Here is a 17,910-nt window from a genome sequence, read left to right as displayed (position 1 = left end):
AATGTGAGCAGGTAGTATGCTGGTATATGAGGTTGATTGTATTGATTTGTATTGGTTTCCTACACAGTCATTATTTTCGAGTTATGGATACGAATGAAATTGAGAAAAACTGTATGGAAACCAGACCAGAGTTTTATTCTTTTTCTCTCATATTTTTATTTCTTTTGCTTCTTGTTCCTTCATTCCTTCTTTGCTTTCTGTTCTTACACCTATCCCACCTTGTGTCTTTTGTGCCATCCTTGTATAACCTTTCGTGACCTGAATCTTGTTTTTTGTGTCCTTTCTCTTTTCCTCTTATCATTCCTTCATTATATGTTATATTCTTCCTAACTTGCCATTCTTTTTTGTTAAATTTCTTTCATGCCCCTCATTTCTCCATTTATCTTTTCCTTTACCCTTTTAAACTAAATTGTTGCTTAACTGATAAAATAGAAAACTGACAGAATTAAATGAGCTGTACACTTCCTGCCAAAAGGACTGGTTAAATATCAGACAGAAATCAACTAAAACTAGTTAATGGTTATAAAAAGTACATGGCTTCTCTGTTACGGGACTTTTACTCAAATATTAATGCGGGTGTTTAAGCTTGTATGCATTGCTCATAACCCAATATAACTGGTTTGTATTTTTTTTGTCCCCCTTTATTCAAGTTTTATTTCACTTGTATGATATCCATGTCACTGGTAAGTAAATATAAACCTCCAACCACCAATGTATCTGCACATGAAATTACAGACTCTGAAGCCAAAGGGAAATAAAGGTTTCCAGTAATCTTTTACATCCTTGTTAATAGTTGTGCAGAAAGAAAAGAGGCAGAGCTCCTTGACAGAAGGGGCATCTCAAAGCCAAACCACTAAGCCTGCTTAATATGGCCACTGTGTTCCGTTAAGAACTGATAAAAAAATTACAATTCTACTAAAGTCTTTTAAGTTAATTGTGGTTTTTAAGTTGAGACTTTGGAAAAGCAGAACTTTATGTACCGAGATCGTCATATTATCCTCTTAAAGTTAACCTTTGTATGCATTCTGCAGACACAAGCTAATGTTAGACAAGAGTTTAAATTGTGATGTTGTCAACTAATATAGATATAATCTCAAGTCCAGTATTCAGTCTCTTTTTATTGGCCTCCATTGATTCCTGAGGGGAATATCTGACTCATACTCAGCGCTACAGAATGTTTACCACCTATTAACAAAATGGTTTGATAAATAGTGCATGGTGGTTTGTTTACAGGGGGATTTAATGGCCTTTTTTTTCTACTGAAAGCCGCTACCTTAAGCATTTGTAAACAGCTGTGATAAAAAGCAGTAAGAGTGAACCTTAACAGCTAAGTTGCTGTGTGAGTTCGGTGAGCTAAAAGATACTGAAAATGCTCTTCATCAGTGATTTGTGGAGGTGGCAATTATCCGGGTGCATTAAGTGAGACCTTTCACAGCGCATATGGTTATTTTATCTGCTGCTGAAATATGGATTTATTTATTTATTGGGAGTTGTTCTTTAGTTTAGCTAATTATTTTAATTTTATTTAAAGTTTTTTAAAACATTTTTTATTACTAGCTTCTACACTTTATTTTGCATACGATATACACATCCCAGTGCTTGTTTTAAACTACCTTTTTGCTGAGTTTTTTCTCTAAAAATCTCCAGACACTTATTGTCACATTAATTTTCAAACCCTTTTTTTACACTTTCTCACTCTGCTTAGTGGATATCCACCTCACTGAATGTCTTTCTGCATATTTCCTTTCTTAGATGTCATTTCCATTCCAACTTGCCAATGCTTCCAACTTGGTACTTCTGAGATACTGAGTGTTTTTATTGACAGAATATACTGTATATCTACCATTTCACTTTTAAATTTACGAGTCAGTGAATGTGCTATTGTTAGACAGGTATATTTAAAATGATTGTAAAAAAGTGTATCTGTGTTAGATGTTGTCTAGATTTTAAGGTTTCCTAACCCAGTTTTCTTGAGGCAGCAGCAATATTTGGTTTTCCTGAGATTAAATGACATACATACAGTAGATGGACTCTGTTTAGCAATTAGCTGACTTCTGGTGTCAGTTCCTTACACTGGATTATATTTACAGACATTCGAATGAGGAAATGTTGATTAAAATGTACCCCATACTTTGAATTGTTTTAGTAAAAATCTAACAAACTATGCATCATTTGTCCTCCACTTAACAAGTATGCACCAACTTGGGCTGTTTTGTCTTATAAAATTATAATAAACACCTTTAGATTTCTGGCTGCAATGTGCAAAGCTACGTTTTACCAAAAGAAACTTTATTTTCTTATTTTATTTATTGCATTATTTTTCACTATTTTTGTTTAACTGTACACTTGATATGTCCATTTGTTCTTTTCCACTAAAGCATTGGTCCTCTCAATGCTCATTTCTGCATAATTTATTTCTGTTTAAGCTTGGCGTTTTACTTCTTGTTTTTGTCTGCAATTCTTTAAGCCAAAAAACCCTGAACACCAGACCCCGACGTTTTGTTTAGTGTTGAAGTGGTTTGGAAGCTGATCAACCGCTGTAGACGTTTCCATCCTGCTTCTTTTGTATGTTTATCCTCATCTTATCATTATTCTTTGCTTTGTTTTGCCATATTTTTTGTTTGAAAACCATCACTGCCTTTCTCATAAGCCTGTCTCTTTGCCCTTCACCAATGTTGCTCTCATTTTTCCACTTTTCATCATGTTAGTAGATGAAAAGTAGACCTTCATGATATCCCATTTTCCATTCTGTTCCCTTCACTTCTATATATAACCAATAACTTCTTAATCTAGCCTCCAGCATTTGAAAAAGGTGTCATTTTTTCTGGAAATCATGTCTTTCTTTTCAACACAACTGTTTCTGCTGGTATTTGGCCTCCGTGTAGATGCAATTAAAGGCTTGTTAATCAAGATAATTTGAAAATTGATGCAAAATAAATGCCCTTGATGCCTGGCCTTTTTATTTTAAATGTTACTGATAAAGCAGTGTAATTAGAGAGGCCTATTAAACAACCCAGTGTCTGTGGTCTGCACCACAGTCTCTTTCATTTTTTCCTCCATCTGCCTTTCTCTTTCTCGTATGTCGGTCTCCTTCAAGAAAAAGTGTCCCAGACAGGATATGAGCTCAGACCAGAATTTGTGTTCTGCTTTTCTGACGTCATGGCTAAAAGTGGTCTTTGTCAGAGATATTTTGAAAGAAAGAGGGCGAACTCGGTTACAGTCTGGGCATCATTTTCAACCAAAATACAGTGTTTCCTTTGATCAAAGTAAACCTTTTCCCAGTGTTGCAAAAACTTGCCTCTGCTATGTTTGGTTTGAATGAACTTCAAGTGCTGACACAGGGGCTGCTGTCTGACGGATGTTTTCTTTTCCTTAGGCGGAGGGCTCCCAAGCAGTTCTCCTTCTTTCCTTAGCTCGGTAGGGTGCTTTTCACTGCAGATGACCAAGAAGAGATTTAGGACCTTCATTAAGCTTAGCATAGCACCTGCACTGACCCCCTATAAAACTGTTCATGGTTCTCAGTCCAATGTGAGCTCAGCTGTATCCACCCTTAAACACTGGTGGCTCAGTTCTGGATACCAGTGCACAAAACTGCAGGGCTGTGCCATGGGAAGGCTGGGAGGTCAGCCGAAATTGAAGGGTAGATTAAGACGGAGATGAGAGAGGGAAATTAAGAGGGCAAAGGCGGGGTTCACAACAGGCCAGCGGATCCCCAGGATGTGGGAGAGGATGTGTGGATTATTCCCAGTAACAAAAGCCATTAGCCCCTGGAAGGACTTCAGAGGCTGGTGCTATTTAATCTAGAGATTGGGAGGTATGTGGGCCCCAATTGCTGGGATGGAGCCAAGTGCTGTTTTTCTGTGCAGTGCCCCAGTGGAAACAGCAGGAATGGAGGGGAGCTTTGTGGTTTGAAAGCTGCAGCAAGAAGGCACAAAGCTGTTGCAGTGTGATGCATGGAGGGAAAACAGTGGCAAAGGAGGGATAGAAGTCCCAGTGGCGTGAAGTTTTTATGCTGAGATACGTGAGGAAGGCGAGTAAACCGAAGATTAAGAAGTCGGGTAAGGACATGTATATGTTCAAGAGCTGTGACAGAAGTGCTGTCCACCCACGAGTTGTTTTCATTCACGCAAAGATAACTAAACTTATGCAACTTCAAAAGACTGTGCAGCTAAGATCCAAGTTTATGATGGAATATAAAAGCACTAACGTCTTACCTCTTTCCATGCTACAGTGTAATACAAAGTTCACATGCCTTAAACTTTGTCATATTTTGTACTTTTGGGAGTTGAAAAGTGACTCAACTCCTTGTAGAGCCATCATTCACTGCAATGATTTTTTTGTCTCTCCCTTGTTTTACACATCTGAAATTTCTGCTTCTTCTTATAGCTCAGACTCAGTTAGGTAAAAAAAAAATTGTTTGTGAATAGTTATTTTTTATGTCCCCCCCACACATATTCTCCATTAGACCAAGGTCTTGACTTTGAATGGGACATTTTAACATATAACTATCCTTTGGTGAACACCATTTCATTATAGCTCTAGATGTATGTGTGGCATTGCCGTTTTACCTGATGGTGAGCTAATCTTAAGTCAGTTGCCGCTTTCAGTAGATTTCTTTTTACTCATTGCTTGTCCATCTTTACGTCAACTCTGGACAGCTTTCCTGTCCCTACTGAAGCAATGAATCCCCACAACACGATGCTGCCACCGACATGTTTCACCGGGTGTATGGTGTGTTCAAGGTGATGAACTGTGTTATTATTCCTTCCGCATCCTAATCTCTCTTTTTAACAGGACTTTGTTTAGCTTTCTTTCAAAAGAGACGTTCTCCTACTGTGGGCCTCTTGATTCTTTCTCCGATTAATAGTCTGTGTTCCCTGTCTTGATAGACATGTATGGGTAGGTTGCCGTTTTGCTATACTTTATGCATTTTCAGGTTGATGACTTTACAGGGTACTGCATTAGTAAAACTTAAGAGAAAGAAATAAACAGATGGGTGGTTAAACATTGATTGGACAGCATGAGGAAGGCTTAAAGTAAATTCTGACACAGATGGGGAATCCCTTACAGTTAAATCTACCACCAGCTTGTATAAAAAGCCCATTGTCCTGAGTAATTGAAGGACATGGGAGTGATGTGAGCCAAAAACTTAAATACCAAGAGTTTATTCAGTGTTAAGTCATATTTGACCGCCCACTGTTTGATGAACATAACCAAACAGTATATATATTTTCATTCGCATTTGTACCATGCTTTCTTTTACTTTTATGTGCCTTAGTGCATACTCCTTCTTCCTTTTTTGAATGCGTAATCTTTTAATCGCATCAAGAACACGTCATTTGGGTCCGACTGGGAGTGACAGGAAGGGCACGGCATTTCCTCTCGCTCTTTGAAGCTGACGTCTATGTGTCCCACAAGTGCAGACTGGACATGCAGGACTGATCTTAGATCAGTGTGTACCCAAATGAAGACATGTCCAACATCCCCGAGAGTGGCAGTTTCCCTCAACCAGCCGTGCAGCAGGCTTCTAAGTGGTGTGGGCGATGTGGGGTTTGTTTTTGCTTCACTGCTGATTGACAGATTCCTGTGGTTGTGTTTGTGTTGTATGAATGTGTGTACTGTTTAAATAATTGTGTAGACGGGTATTTTCTTGCAGTGGCATCATGCCGAAAGAATGCTACACAGACCATTTGTAGTCTGCCATTAACAGAGCCAGGTCAGTGTTGTTGCAGATGGCATGATGAACACTTGTAATTGAAAAAAAAAATCTCTCGGCAGATCTGATCGATAGCTTAATTAGCAGTTTTGATACCCTTAGCAGTCATTGCTGTTCTTCAAGCTGAAGTAAAAAAAACAAAAAACACCCCATAACAAGGCTGTTACACTTTTCCCTTTTAAAAGCAGGATTTTCCCAAATATGGAATTTCTCATTCTGTTTTTTTCCCCCTCTTATCTCATGGGGAGTGCCAGTCTTAAAATATGGTGAGAAAAAAGGATCAGCTTGCTTAACTGCTAGTTCCACACGCAATACAGCACAACTGAGTGGCCATAAATTTGTCAGTGGCGCAGGTAAAATTATAGCTGGTATATACCTCTTGACCTCTGTAAGTGGACAAGAGGATTTTCAGCCTGACTTAAGTTGATTGCACTGTTTGTTTATGGACTAGCAGGAAGTTACATCCACTATTGCTCCCTTTTGGGAGGAAGTAGGGAGCAGAGGAGTCAGGACCCTAGAGTATAATCCACTATTGGAGCTCTTTAGTGTGACACCTGGGCTTTTCAGGACCAGAAGTGAGAGAACCATATTGTCCGAGTCAAAGAACAGTATGATTGACCAATTGATGGTTGCCGACTCAAACCCAGTATAAATTACGTATTAGTTAAATAGCCAAATTGACTGCTTCCAATAGTGTAATATTAGTTTTCACATTTGATTTAGTCATTTATTCTAATAGACACATAGGATATTTTATACTTTCAAGCAGTGAAAGGAGGCTTTTTTAAGGGTCTCCTGAATCCAGCCTCCATTTCCTCTGTGAAGGAGGCAGAGTCTGAGGAGTCAAGGGCAGGTGAGTCCAGAGGTTGCTGTAGATTAAAAAACTCCCTCCCAGCAAGGGCGGACAAGCCTTGCCCTGTGATGCTGAAAGGACAGGACATTGTGGGGGGCCGTGGGTAAGGATGAGATGGGTTAAGACCATGATTCTGGATAAAGGTGTCTCCAATTAACTTAGACAGCACGGTGTCTGGTGGCCCCTTTACTGATAAGATGAGGAACTCTATCATCTGAGGTGAACTCAGAGTGGAGCCATGGCTTCTGCTTGTCAAAAGGAATCAATTCAGGTGATTCAGGCATCTAAAAAGGATGACTCTTTAAAGAGGATTTCTCGGTGTCTCACCATGTGTAGAACTTGGGGAAGACCCAAAACATACTGGAGGGCTTTCTGGTATTTAGAATGAACTGGAGCAGGGTGTCTAGGTTTTTCTCCTGGACCAGTTATCGATGTGATCTGACATCAGATAAGCAGATGGATGAATGAATGGACTCACTGAAATCACTCAACAAACAAGCAATCTTGAGACAATATAGGGAGTTTTATATGTTTTCTAACCTTTTGGCGAGAGATTCCATGTAAGCATCGTATCCCTTGGGTAAATATCAATTTTAGAGATTTTCTGATCAAAATTGTTTTGTTTATTTTGTCCCTTGTACCGATTAGGATAATTTAAGTTTCAACCCCCAGTTACTGTATGTTTAGGATACTTCAGTATCCACTTTTCCTGACAGTCACACATATAGTATTTTATCCCATTCAAAATTTCTGCACAGCAGCTTTAATATTCCACTAAAAATGGAGTTAATGAGGTTGAGATGTGTGTCAGCTGCTCATTAACACCAATGTTATTTGCTGTGCTCTAAGGATGATTTTGTCCAGCTCACAAGTTAGAGAGAGGCCTCTTTATTTTTAAATCCTTTTAAATCCTATTATTTTCTTGTATGCACACTCCTGTCCTTCATGGTAAGCATATACTTATTCAATTATTGCTTATCAATTAAGTTGTTAGCATTACAATCACTGATCACAAGTGGGAGAGGGAAGAAGAGTGAGTTCAATACTTTTTTCCACATGATGATCAAGATCAAGTAAAAGGATCACTCCTGCAAATTCAGCAACTGCTCGTTAAGATCTTTAACAAAAGAGCAGTGTTTTCTGCTTGTTACCACCTCTTGACAAGCTGCAGATTAAAATGAAATCTTAGCTCGATGTTACAAACTGACCTAAATACTGTTGTTTTTAACCTCCGCATTAATTTGTGCAGCAAATTTTTTGTTTTTATTTTAAAATTCCTTGTTTGCTCATTTCTGTCCTTCTTTACTCTGTTGTCTCTGTGGATATCGTCTTTTTTTGCTCTCTTCTCCAGTTTTGATCTGTAGAGTAACCCTAGAAGTGTGTGACACAGACCGGCTCTTTCAGGAGGCTGTCGAGGAGTTCAGGGAAGGGAGGGCAGCATCCAGGGGGTTGAATTCTTTTGGCACAGAGGACATAGCTGTTAATCAAACGGTCAAGAATAAGGTGTTTCCTTTCTTCCCAACTTGTGTGGATCTCCCTTTTGATTATAGACACACAAAAACTCTGTAGGAGTTTTAGAAAAGGACAGTACATGCATGCTTGCACCTGAACAGAAGGCCGGAGAGCATTCTGTGTGTGCTTTTAAAATGATTGCAAGTAGATAATATATTTAGTTTATTTTGCTTTTTTTCTGTACTGTTGTTCCGCTCGCTTCCTGTAGACAGCACACAGGAAAGCTCCTAACCCCACAAGGAGAGGCTGCTGCTATCCATCTCGGTTTGCTTCCTTGCTCCTTTTTTTTCCGTTGGTGGGACCGTTCTCTGTACGCTTAATGAAGATAGCAGGAGAGCTTTTGGAAGTGTTTTCTTATTGCGGCAGCATTCCTTTCCAGTTATCTCAGGCTTCACCTTTCTCTGCCCGTCTGCAGTGTAAGTTTACCTCTGTTCCTATCATTCCCCCCCCCCAACTGAAAGAGCACTCATTAAATTGTGAATGGGTAGTTTTTGTAATAAGTGCAATTCTCACTTGTTTTAATTTGCAAATGCCTCTACAATATACATAAAGCATCTCTATTGCAACTGTTGAGTTGTCACCAGATATTGGTGAGAGATTGATGTGTTGTTTTGAACCGATCTGAGATGAGAACATGCAGGCAACAGCTGGCGTGTACTAATACATTTAACACTAACACAGCCAGACTCTGCCATAACTCTGGATTAGAGTCACTGGGAAGACAGGCTTGTCACTGCACTCCCATTTCACTAACACAGGATACATTCTCTGAATTGATGGATAGTTCCATTGTGTTGAGTGTGGTGGAGAGGAGGAGGTGCTGCTGATCTCTGAATGCATCCAGAGGTGTGTGATAGTAAACCCTAAAGGCTGAGAGTAATTTTATTTATCTGTGAAAAGCCAGACACTTCAAATGTCCAACGGTCATTATGCGCTGAACTGAACAAAAGGAGACATCTGAAACGAGTGCTGGGAAATGTTCACTGGACAGGTTTAGATGTCTGGGGAGGAATTATGCCGACCTGTGGTTTTGTTTAAATTACAGAATTTAGCAAAAAATATTTTAAACCTACAGTGGAGAATGGTGGTAGCTATTATAACCGTGATGATGATGATGATGATGATGATGATAACAGAGTTTTGAGTGTAAAAATTACAACACAGGTTAATTTGAGCTTTCCAGAGGTTTTCTTTTACATAAGTTTATCATTATAAACTCATCTTAATAATGTAATGTCATGAAAAAGTAATTGGCTAGTTTCAGATGACTCATTTTTCTTATTTTTACACCTTTACAAATAAAGGTAATCAGAGTAAATAAAAAATGCATTTTTCAAATGATTATTTTTTTAGGGATTAGCTCTATCTAAACCAGTCTGGCCCAATGTGGAAAAGTAATTTCCCTCCAAACCCAATAACTTGTTGCTTCACCTTTGGGGGCCACAACTTCTTTCGGACACATGATGAATTTGTAATGAGTCTTACATATTCCTTTTAAAAAAATGGCCCACTATTCTTTGTAGAATAGTTTTAATTTAATTAATTTAATTTTTAAGCATTGACAACCTGTTGTATAATCTTTACAAGATTTAAATACGGACTTTCACAAGGCCAAAACTTTTTTTTGGCGTTCAGAGGTGAGTGAGTGCCCCATTATTAGGTAAATATTGGATTAGTCAATTTCAGAATTAAACAAGAGGAACAGTTATATTTTCACATAGGGCCACTTACTGTATGTTCATTTTAATTGCCTAATGTCTTATTAATTAACCATTTGGAAACTTTGTCTGATATCAAACTTTTGATGATCTGACACAAACATATAAGTCCAGAAAATAAAATACACTTTATTGATAGCATCATTTGTGTAATGTATACTTATAATATAATACATTTATAACACCAGCCAATTAAGAGACTGTAACCAACTATAAATTAAACCTTTTGAATAATAAAATGAGCAAAAATTATTCTGGTGCCACAATTTGAAGAATTAAAGAAAAAAAAAACTATATCAGACATTGGTTAGGTTACTTAGAACTGCATTCTTGGTGTTCGTGTCTGAACTGAAATATTACATTAATTGAGATTAGATTGCTCACTGGCCTTTGTATAGACTTTATTTTTGACACAGCATCAAAATCTCCTTTGTCTTTTGTTTTAACTGTTTTGCTTGATATACATATGTAACCTCAATGCATTAATACCATTGCAATAGACTAGTGGAGGCAGCTGTTCAACACATATCCGTCATACAAAAGAGCTTTATATCAGTGAGTCTACGTGCCATTGGAAGGGTGAGATTCTTGCAATACTTTCAGTGCTTAGCTTTTCAAAATATATGGCCTGGAATGTGTTTGGGTTTTTGCATGCCCATTTTGTTTTCTTATAATGCCATCCCTGTCTTTTGCTTTTTTGTAGAAATAAATAAACCAATATCATCTTAAATACAAAACAGTTGAATTTCAGTTTTCAACATATATTTTTCATGAATTTTTGTGAAAAATAATCATAAAGCTGCTCAAATTGCACAAATAATTTGATCAAATATATTTTCAGATAAAAAAAATCAACATATGGGGCGTGTTGTGGTGGCGCAGGGGGTTAGCGCGCCCCACGTTTGGAGGCCTTAGTCCTCGACGCGGACGTCGCGGGTTCGACTCCCGGTCCCGACGACCTTTGCCGCATGTCTTCCCCCCTCTCCTCACCCTCCTTCCTGTCTGCCTACTGTAGAAAAAATACGAGCCACTAGCGCCGCAAAAACTCTTCGGAGGAAAAAAAAAAAAAAATCAACATATTCTTAGATTTTGGTTCTGACACCTGTCTTATCCAGTAGATTCTATATGACATTTTATTCCCCCTGTCAACATTTATAACACAGTAACTGTTGGTTTATAACTAAAATATATTAAAGATCTGTTGAAGTTGTATTAACCTCCCAGACCCCTCAGGTCTTTTGGTTTGTTTTTTGTTTTTTTTCATTCTAATCATGTGAAATACTTTGAATTGTCTTGTTGCTCACAACGTGCCCTTAAATTTTGAGACTTTTAGGGCATACAAATGTTAATACTTTTTCATGGATCTGTAGCTGGCAGCTGTGCCTCATGTTTTATACTTAATCTAGGATTAAGGACACCACGTTCAAATCAAGTTTGCTTGCAAACATCCTCGATTCTGTTATGTCAAAGTAAAGTCAAAATCGATCAGCTTGAGCTTAGTCTTAACCAGCTGGCAACTCAGTCAGGTGGCAGCCTGAATGCTCCATTTGAGGAGACACCTCTGCTCACTGCCTAATTTCACTTCAGTCCCGTCATCATCCATCTTTCCATTCTGTCAAACACTTCTCATATAGCCTCACCACACTGAGACGTCGCAATTTCCATCTCCTCACTGTCCCATTCGCTCATGTTACATAAGGGAGAAAAAATAGTCTATTTATTACCCTAAAGGCAAGAAAGTGTCTCAAATTATAATCCTGTGAAATAGATTTTGTTCACTCCTTTTTATTAGGGGTTACAGTGGAAGCCAAAAGAGGGCTCAGAGTGCTGTATGATGAGTGATGGGGTTTGCATGCTAATGGCGGCAGTGATAGAGGTATGTGGGTTATGAGAAATAAATGCCATGTCTACGTCTCCTTTAGGCTGATTGATGAGGGGCTTGCTGTTGCCAAATCTACTCATACTGCACTGGATTAGTACTCATTAAGGCACATTCTTTTAAAATTAATCCTATTAAAATTTGTCGTATTGGGACAGTATATGACTGGGTTTGAAATATGTCACAATTAGATTTGGTCTTTTCTCTGAGGTTTGTTTTGTCTGCTCTGTGCCACAGAGGTTTGATTGTGTTTGGTTTCTGAATTCTTGTAGTTTGCTGTAACATCTTTCACAAAATAATTACATTATTTATTTTTGCTTTAATTTTACCAAGTTGATGCCCATGGCATTAAATATGAGCAGGTTTTTTGAATTTGAAATTTTCATGAGGTCTGTTTTTTTTCCTTCAGGTCATATTTTTTATATGCCTTTTGAATTAAAAAACAGCATTTTTTTGTCTCTTCTGCAGTCTTTGTGCCCCTAACTCCTATTAAAAAATATTTTTAAATATATTATTAAATATAATAATATTTAATATTATTATTTATTAATATTTAATATTAAATATTTAATATTATTAATATTATTGTTTTTGCAATATTAATACTGCAAAAACAAATTGCATATGGTGTTTCTTGTAAAGTCCATTATTGTATTATTTCCTATTAGATGAAGTTAATTTTTAAAATTCTGTTAACCTATCAAAATATATGTGGTGGGGGAAAAAAAATCTTATTTTTGAAAAATTAAGTTTGCACCGAAGAAAAGATTGAATTTGCTGCACTTAATATCCAAGACTGATAGTGTCAGTCTTGGATATTGCCATCATAAAATCCAAGGTGCATAATGGAAATGTTCAAATAATTATTTTACTTTCAGAAAGACTTAAATAACTAAAACTGGTGCTTCAGAAGTTAAAGTTCAGGAAAATTCATTAAAGGGATGGTATTATGTAAAGTCAAGTCAACACATTCATGGAGTGTTGCTTTGACTAATTTTAGCATGCGGAAAAATCCTTCTGTATTGTTTGGCAGCCATTTGCGAGTGTCAATGCCTGCTCAGTATGCTGCCTATTTACCCAAAGCTCCACCTTTAAACTGTGAGGCACGGCTAAGTGTGGGGATGAGCAGAGGGGTTAAATGGGGCTGTGGTCAAGATGAGGGGAGCACTGTTGCTTACTTATAAACTTTGTGACCATAATTAGTGACTTTTTTAAAAATCAAAAACCAACTAGTGACAAATCTAGGAACTTTTTTTTTTTCAGTATTTTTGGAGACTTCTATGGTGAGAACGCTCTGCGGATCTGTTGCAGCTCTGCTGTATCCTGACCGAGCAGTGAATTCTCCCACCAGCAACTCTTGCTTCATGTCCCTCAGTCATGAAGGGACATGACTGAGGGACATGTCCCTTCAGGATGGATTATGCAGCAGCAATCCATCCTGCTGCATACCATCACCAACAGTCAGAGCTGAGGAGACCCATTCCACTTCATGTCTACATTGCAAATGAGTCACACATTGGTAAATCTGTGTGATCTATCCTCGCCACAGCCAGACTTGGTATTCCTTTTCCTGGATACTGTACAAGTATGAAATCTAGAGCACACAGGTAGAGAACAAAAATAAAGAATACCCAGCATAAAGAGTTAATGTTGCTTTAAATACATTTTGTGTAACATCTTATACACAAAATGTCACCGTCATTGGGACATTCCACTTGTGTGCTGTAATGTTTCTCTAAATATCCCAGCTGACCCAAATTAAAGTAGGATTTCACACTGCAAAGCTTCAGTTTCTTCAGTTTCTTCTTGTTTGCACATGTCCTCTGCTATCTTTTCTGCAATTTATTTTCAGGCGCTGATGCTGTGAGGTGTGTGGGTGGGGCTGCTCTCTAGGGGCCCCTGCCTGGCCCATGTTCATGTGATCAGGCCCTACATGGTGTGGCATTTGAACTGGCCCTGTGGGTCCCTGTCTGGAAGCAGGGAGCTGTTCTGCAGCCAGTCTGGAATGCCAGACATTTGAAGTCAGACTTGTTAAAAAAAAAAAAATTAAGGGTGGTAGGAGTTTGGTCAAACCGGCTCCTGTGTCTAAAATAGCCCACAGACTCTGTCCGGGTGGGAGGGGAGTGAGACAAAGCCTATTCCCGTAAACTATGAAAGGACACTAAAACCTTTGTGTGAATAGAAAGGAATGGACATGTTCTTTTGAGTTCTCGTTTATTATCGCTGCTTGTTATTGGCTCTTGTTCTGCGAGGCACCTGAAGTAACTGTGAGCGAAAAAGAAACGAAGCTTCAAAGATGATGCAAGAACTGTAAAGTGACTTCTCTCACTTTAAGGACAGAAGAAGTAAATAAGATATGCTGTTATTTACCTCCAAGCAATAAGATCATATCTTTGCACATTTTGTTGAACAGATGATGATGATGTGGTCTTAGAAAGGCAAAGGTGCCATGAACAAGAGCTGTTTTCTGTTTTGAGATGCTCAGGATCTATAGTCATGATAAGAAGAAAGTTGACCCTTTGTCTAATAAGTTTACTAATCTTATAAATGTAAGATCTTATACTCATGCCTTCAATGAAAGAACATTTGAAGAAAAAATTGATGGGAATTCTCAGTACATTTTTGAAATTACCTTTTCAATCCACCTCAAAGTATACACACAACATAATGTAACTTTTATCTTTATTTTTACTTATACAGTGCTAATTATTGCAGCGGTATAAAGACTGCATCCTTATCTAAAGCACGCTAAGACTAATATAAATGATAGTTTCTCACATTTTAACCATATGTTGATGATAATTAATAATTTGTTTGAAAATAGTAAAAAAGTATGTCCTCATAGAGTGTATAGGAATGCCTTTGCCACTTCTCATGATACAAATTTTGTATTCTTTTTCCACCAGATATTTTAGTTACTGTTTTACAATAAGTTAAAAAAAAAAAGCATTCCACAAAACTTTAAGAACAGCATCTGAATGTAGCAATCACCTAGGAGTCAAGGCAGTGGAATTATGCATTGTAAAAACTGATTCACACCTAGATAAAAAAAAAAACACTGATTGAAGGTAAAATGTATCAGACTACAAAATTGTTATATGTTCTCTAAACAAAAAAAATTACAAAGGTAATATCTTGTGTAATTATGCCAGAAAAGAAACACAATTACGTTCTATTTTTTCCCCCACTGTTTGTTTAAATATGCTATGTATTTTTAACATAGTAGAATGACATTTGTCCAGCACATTGTTGTGTGTAGCCCTTTTTTTTTTTAGTTTTTTTGTAAAATTATTTGTGGATTTATCTAGCCAGGTGTTTTATTTTAAAAGTAAAACAAAATTAATCTTTTAAAGAGAAAAAGCTTTGCAGCCCCCCCAAAAATCTACCAATTAAAATTTGTTTTCAGGAGCAGGGTATTAAAACATTAAAATTAGATTTATTTTTGCTATTCAATCATTTATTTCTGCTTTGTTGAGCTCCTCTATATTGCTTGATGTGTTGCATTTAGACATGTTAGCATCTTGCTACACACCCCAAGAGGTTGATAAATACAAATTTCCACTTGCAGCTTTTTTTTTTCATCGTTCATAGATCTAATTCTGATTAGATCTATGCCAGGTTCTGCCAGGTTTTCTGTAGTGAGTGTGACTCTATCTTTATGTTTTTTTGCCATTTTTGTGTCATCATAATTATACATATGTAATTAATTACATATGTAATTACACCTGAGACACGTGTTCTCTGGTAGAGAGGGAAGCTTATCACTCAGCGTGGAAAATGCCACAATGCCTTTGTTTACCTTTCTATTTCTGTTCCCATCACAGTCTGTTATAGCATATTTCTTTTAACTTCTTAAAGTCTTTTGGTACATTGCAGTCTTTAATATGATGTTCACTATATATCCGTTAGTGTTAAGCTGTGATTTACACATCCAGTACACACACTCCACTCTCATCATCTTTTTCCGTGTCCCTCTCGCTCATGGGGCCTTTTTATTGGTGTCCCAGCACTGGTTTGAGCAGGGTTGTGGATGTCATTTACAGGACTACGATAGGGCCCCTGCTGCATTATGCATGGAAGTGTCCCACTGGGGGAAAAATGGCCTACAGCCAACAACGATGGATTGAGGGATGAATAATGGATGGAGAGATGGAGCAGCAAGACACTATTGCAATCTGTTTCTTACTAAATTGAAGATTTGCCCTATCTCACACCTCTGAAGCTCAGGGCCAAGTTACCCGCTGTGAGTGTGAGCTGTGAAGTAGTAATGTTTGAAAGTACAGGAGAGTTTTTATCAGTGTTATATTTTGTGTTTGAAAACCCACTGAGATTCTGCTATCAGAGGAATACCCATTGGCTATTTTTTCTCAGTTGATTTTCGTCCAGCCAGTTATTCTGTGTTTCTGGACATGTAGTTTTAGCCTTAAGATCTGTGTTGCCCTTAACAGTAACTGGTGTTATGTTGAGGTCACACAAATTGTATTAGAAATAGTTCATGTTCATAGTTCACCACCACAACATTTTGAGACAGAAGATGTAAATGGTATCAGGCTTACTGCTCTTATAACCAACTGTGGACAACCATCCCTGGATCCAGAGATCAGAGAGTGGGCCATACAGATTTAAGTATAGCCATTCCCACTTAAATGTAAAATGAAAGTAAAACAAACAAACAAAAAAATAGACGACTCCAATTAGACTCTAGTAGAAATGCAACCATATGTAAAGGGAAAAATAGAGTGAATTATATAGCTTTAGTTGGTTTGGGAGTTAATTGTACCGGATTTAAAATGTAAAATAAAATGTCTTGTTACAATTGAACAACAATCATTCATCTTATCATGGAGCACTCTGTGCGTCATGAAGTTTTATAAAGCTGGTGACTGCTGCCAGCTAGCTGCTATGCATATTTTGTTGCTGTGGAGCTCATGCAGCTAAAATCTTTAGTGTCTTTACAATGACCCTGTGAATTTATTGACCCTGAGCTCTATAAATTCACACATTACTTATTCTTTACTTCTCCTTGATGCATATTCAGTTTCTACAGAGTTCTGATGCACAAGTGTCATACAGGTGAATCTAAGTTAAAGTCTGAATAAAAACATTGATTGAATGGATCTGTAATGTTTCTTAGGCTTCTGTAAAACTTTTTTTTACCCTGTTGTAAATCTGCTTAACTCTATTACTTTGTGTCTATGGTATTTTTACATGGAAGATAACTGAATGTGTCATTGAGGGTTTCAATTTGAAATACACAAATTAAAGAAGCAAATGAAATCACAAAATCAAATTCATAAATACAGACATGGATAGTTGTAACAAAAATTATTCCAAACTTTGACCTCTGGTAAGCTTTCTCAGAGAATCTAGTCCAAATATAAAATAGTAATAATAAATAATTATATTAATTAAGATATATGTTCATAATTAAGACGTAAATTCTCCTATAGATATATTATCTGGATATTTAATAAAATATGTAATTTCACGACTTGTTGACCAATATATTTGCATTGCAGATTCATTAACTCAATATTTTTTTCTTATTGAGACAATATTTTCAGGTATATTTGCATAGAGTCTTTGAAAGAAAAAAATATATTTTAAAATATTTTAGTGTGTTATATAAAAACAGAAATAAGAAAATAAATAGAGTGGTGTTAATTTGTTGAAACATGATATATGATTGTTTTCTCAAAGATTCATTTAAATAAAGAGCTTAGAATGTATACAGTTTTAAAAAGCAACATTAGAATTTGATGTATGTCTTAAGGCTCAGAAAGCAAGTGCGAAGTGGAGAAACAGCGATACAAAAAGTAAACAAGCTGCTGTCAGCAACAGAGTTGCAAAATCAGGAAACTCAAGCTTTATTTAAAGATTGCTTCAGTCGCAGCTCCCTACAGCTCTCAAGGTCACCACGTATTTGTTCCGAAACTTTGAGTGAGCCTTAATGTGTGTGTAGTATAGGCATACCGACTGACACCAAGACAATGATTTGAACTGACAGCTACATTTTAAACGTACTGACACCCTTCAGCTGCCATTGGCTGCTGCCCAAATATTTAAGCTCAAAAATGGCATGCAGGCCTCTGACTGATTATTGGAGTTATCTGTAAAGATGTTTGCAAAACCTCCAAAATTATATATATATATATATATATATATATATATATATACTGTATATATATGCAGTTATTGATACCTCTGCAGCACTTTGTCTTCAGACAAGCAG

The 17,910-nt window shown here is 37.1% G+C and overlaps 1 protein-coding gene across 4 annotated transcripts in view; it reads left to right on the top strand.

The window, feature by feature from the left end:
• Positions 1-17,910, top strand: part of aopep (aminopeptidase O (putative)) — a 99,627-nt gene that overhangs the window by 7,173 nt on the left and 74,544 nt on the right. The window lies entirely within an intron of this gene.

The sequence above is a fragment of the Xiphophorus hellerii genome, chromosome 12, assembly GCF_003331165.1.
Source record: "Xiphophorus hellerii strain 12219 chromosome 12, Xiphophorus_hellerii-4.1, whole genome shotgun sequence".
NCBI classification, from domain to species: Eukaryota; Metazoa; Chordata; class Actinopteri; order Cyprinodontiformes; family Poeciliidae; genus Xiphophorus; species Xiphophorus hellerii.
Note: the sequence above shows the minus strand (reverse complement) of the source record. Positions and strands in the feature narration are given on the sequence as shown.